We start from the raw sequence: 4459 nt of genomic DNA, 5'->3' as shown, positions 1-4459 counted from the left end.
CTTCCCTCTCTTTGAATTAAATATTGATTATAACCAGTGTAAGAAACTGATAAATCAGTAAACTTCATGAAATGTGTATCAAAATGTTCTTGAAAAAAATACATTTCTATTTCCTCTCATTTTTACTTTGTAGATATTTTCTAAATGGGTTTTGTAAATGCACAGAAATAAAAGCTATCTACATGCAACTCTGGAGAGAATCGAAACACAACAGAAGTAAAGTGAAAATGCCTAAATTCTAGAGTTTATCCACTTAGTATAAGAATAAATGTCAGAAATCTCTTAATTGTACACATATTGCTCAAGGGTTTAAAGATAAGTTGTGAAAGCCAGTTACCAAGAAATAAAATCTTATTTGAATTCTATCACAAAAGTTAATAATCCTAGCACAAGAAGAGAACAGAACCGTATAGAAAACCTGCATCTGTATCAAAAAAGGGAAGTTACATTAAGTGGAATAGTAGAGAGCTTTCCAAAGGTTGAATACAATGATTTTTCAAAATCCCTTGGAAAATAATGAGACCTTCCATCCAGATCTCCTCGCTGAAGTGAAACACGAAAGGGGAAATGATTCCTTAGTTGCAGGAATAAAACCAGATGATTTCCATGTTAATACATATGCTACACAAACTGCCAAGAAAACTTTAACGTCCCAAATATCTCAAGATTTTAAGCCATGATCTTTCCACAAATATACAATGGGGTAAAAGCATGTTGTAGGATCATCCTTCTTACTAGCTTTCGTCCATTTGCCAAACTCAATTTCACATGAATAACTTCCCTCGTAAAGTAATAAAATCTGTCTTTCTACAGAGAAAAATAATTCTGCCTTCATCAAAATCATAATAGACCTGACTTCCTTGGACATCCAGAGGGACAGCCAACTGTAATCAGTGGATAAATGAAAAACAATAGAATAAATACCCAAAGTGAAAACACTTCACAACTGAGGCTCAGAATGTATTGTTTGTCACTCTGTTTTGAGAACTGGAGCTCCTTCCTCTGTCAGCCCTCTGTCCTGCACCACTCAGCCCACCATTCATTAGGAAAAAGACACCCTCCTCTTGAGTCTTTCTTGTACTTTAAGCTATGAGGCAAGGTTCAATATCACCTGAAGGCCAAGTTGCCACAATTTAAAAGTAGGTGAAGAGTGAGAAGCTTGTCCGCGCACCAGTGCAGACAGGGCACTTGCACCCCCTGAAGCTACTGCAACACAATCTGTCAGTGGATAACTAGAGGGTGCCTCTTCCTGGAACCAGACACATCATCACCCAACATTTAATTACAAAAACATGGGTGCTCAAACTCTAGATCAGCAATAAGGAGTTCTAGAAAAGGTAAGGGAAAGGAATCTCCCTGAGCCAAATGGATACAACATAGAGTTTTTCTTATGTTTCTACACTAAGCTAGTTACTGATAGGTAAAAAATGCAGTATGCTGATAAAAGTCAGGCTGCTTCCACAAAGCCAGTGCTTACTAAATGCTGGCATATCAAAGGGGGGAAAATACTTCCATTTTAAAGCAATATACTTAAACTTTCAAAAAACAGCCTAATCAGCCTATGAGAAACAACACTTCTTAAACAAGTTAAGTACAAAAAATTACCCAAAATGTATTAGAGTCACAACCACAGTTCTTTTAGTACTTAGAAAGTCCATTTTTTGGTTTTTTTTAAAGATGAATTACATACATAGAAAACTTTTATTTTTTAATCACCAAGTTCATTCTCCCTTGTTAGAGCACAAATAATTCCTGGTTTGGGACTTTGATTTCAAAAACAAACAAAAAAACCATGCAGGGTTATATTCTCCAATGCGGCTGTAGAAAATTTTACTTGAGGAAGAGCAGTAATTGAGATCAGGCAAAACTGTTAATATGCACTCACCATAACACAACTATAATTTACTCCACAAGGAGTGAACAATCCTCTACGCAAAGTCTCAACAGTAAATGGGGATGGGACGGGAAAGTTGGCCACCTGGACAATGTATTCTTTGGGTCATCTACATTAAACATGCTTTAGAAACAAAATTTTACTTGATATTTTGAGAAACCCACCCTACATTCCATAGGTTAATTTCTGTATGTGTTAACTTCTACATTACTAAACACTGTACTGCTAGAGCTAAATCAAGTAAATATCAGTTTATGTAGTGTTGCTCCAAAGATGTATAAACAGCAAGGTGTATGCTTACCTAAAAAGGAGCTTTTTAAAATGAGGAAAGAAAGCAATAATGTTCCAAATGAATGGCACTGGGCAAAATACACGTAACACGCAATACATTTAGACAGAGTATCAGGTACCTATCAGTTTCTCTTGTAAGGATAAAATGCTTGAGGAAGAACTTGAGAATACACCCCTCCCTCTAAACTTTTAGCTTCTACATAGTGTCAGGTGTTACAATTGGTGTGGATAAACGCTTTTAGGCAAAAGTAAAAATCTATCTACAAAGCAAAATAGCGAAATCTGTAGTGACTTTTTGTAGAAGGCTCTTCTCTGGTGGTAATATCCCTTAGTATACACCCAGGATAGACTATTTCTGATACAGTAGCAATCCTTTCATATACTCTTACTAAATATTACAAAATTTCAAAAAAAAAAAACCAAAAGTATTCCTTGTACCATGCATTATGCACCAGTTTGGGGGTGACTGATGAAGTCATGGCTACTATTTTAACAGTTAAACATTGCACCTCAAAAGTTCTGCCTTCTATACACAGTGAATGGACACAACGGCGAGGGCTCCAGAGAGATGGCAAACTACCTCTGCAGTGAAGTTTGTGTTGGAGGGTCTCCAAATGAGAGGGGGGAGGATATGGGAGGTAGGCAGGGTAAAAGGATTTTACAATAATACTGCTTAGGAGTGTACATTTTAAGATAACTACTATACCTTGTCTATCCTTGGCCCTAATCTTGAATAACTGGATGTTCATGCAAAATACAATTTCTACTTTATAGGAATAAGAGCAGTCTGTTAGGAAAAGCATATTCTTAGGGGAAGACAGAAAGATAGCTCTCTCGTAAGTGCTATTTTACTTGGTAAGTCTTTTGGCTACATCACTATATGCTATTTCAACCTCCTGACCACTGGGACAGGTATTGGTGAACTCATCCCTACTATAAGCCTTAGTTAAGTATCTCCAGATGCCAGTCATTCCTTTTGGGATATCAAAGTTGCGATATTTTTTGGCCACCACCTTGACAATGTGCAGTTTGGGCAGCAGGTTGCCATCAGCTAATGTCATTTCATTGCCGTCCAGAAATTTACGTGCAGAAAACTTAATGTCCTCCATAGTAGTCTCATCAAGTTCATCAGGTGGGGAGAATTCAGATATTCATCCAGTTTCCGCAGTGTTTTCAAGAGACCCCTCTCCAGTGCTTCGTTAGCCTCTGGCCTTGAATTCCTGATAGATGCAGAGAATTTGGCAAAGATGTCCATTCCAGCAGTGTTTGATGCGGGGTGTTCTGGTGAAAGCGTTAAGTACTTGGGAGGGCATGAGACATCTTCAAGAAATTCCTCGATCTTATTGACATCCGTTTTGACTTCATTGTTAAAAGTTATAAATGGCGGGTGGGTCCCAGGAGCCGAGTTCTGCAGGTCTGCGGGCTTCCTTTTCAGGTCAACAGTTGTGGCACTAAATACAACTCCTTTGAGCCAAAGAATCATGAAGAGCCTCTGGGAAAAGGGGCGTTTTCCTACGCTTTCCCCATCACTGCCAGCCTTGACGAAGAGCTCGAGGAGGGGCTCTTTGTCCTCCTCCTTCCCTCTGTTCAGCGGCATCGACAACGCCTTGGCCGGCTCGGCTGTGCTCCGCGGGCGGCGGCGGCGGCGGCGGCTGCTTCTGCTCCGGGGTCGCTGCTGCTGCTGCTTCTGCTCCGGGGTCGCTGCGGCGGCTGCTGCTGCTCCGGGGTCGTTGCGGCGGCTGCTTCTGCTCCGGGGTCGCTGTTGCTGCTGCTTCTGCTCCGGGGTCGCTGCTGCTGCTGCTGCTCGGGGGTCGCTGCGACGGCTGCTGCTGCTCCGGGTCGCTGCGGCTGCTGCTGCTGCTCCGGGGTCGCTGCTGCTGCTGCTTCTGCTCCGGGGTCGCTGCGGCTGCTGCTGCTGCTCCGGGGTCGCTGCGGCTGCTGCTGCTGCTCCGGGGTCGCTGCTGCTGCTGCTGCTTCTGCTCCGGGGTCGCTGTGGCTGCTGCTGCTGCTCCGGGGTCGTGGTGGCTGCTGCTGCTGCTCCGGGGTCGCTGTGGCTGCTGCTGCTGCTGCTCCGGGGTCGCTGTGGCTGCTGCTGCTGCTGCTCCGGGGTCGCTGCTGCTGCTGCTTCTGCTCCGGGGTCGCTGCTGCTGCTGCTTCTGCTCCGGGGTCGCTGCTGCTGCTGCTGCTCCGGGGTCGCTGCGACGGCTGCTGCTGCTCCGGGTCGCTGCGGCTGCTGCTGCTGCTCCGGGGTCGCTGCGGCTGCTGCTGCTGCTC

At 43.6% G+C, this 4459-nt stretch overlaps 1 pseudogene; it reads right to left on the bottom strand.

Moving 5' to 3' along the window:
* Window positions 1–3033: 3033 nt before the first annotated feature.
* Window positions 3034–3785, bottom strand: LOC134378785 (chloride intracellular channel protein 4-like; annotated as a pseudogene).
* Window positions 3786–4459: the final 674 nt, after the last annotated feature.

The sequence above is a fragment of the Cynocephalus volans genome, chromosome 5 (assembly GCF_027409185.1).
Source record: "Cynocephalus volans isolate mCynVol1 chromosome 5, mCynVol1.pri, whole genome shotgun sequence".
Lineage (NCBI taxonomy): Eukaryota > Metazoa > Chordata > Mammalia > Dermoptera > Cynocephalidae > Cynocephalus > Cynocephalus volans.
Note: the sequence above shows the minus strand (reverse complement) of the source record. Positions and strands in the feature narration are given on the sequence as shown.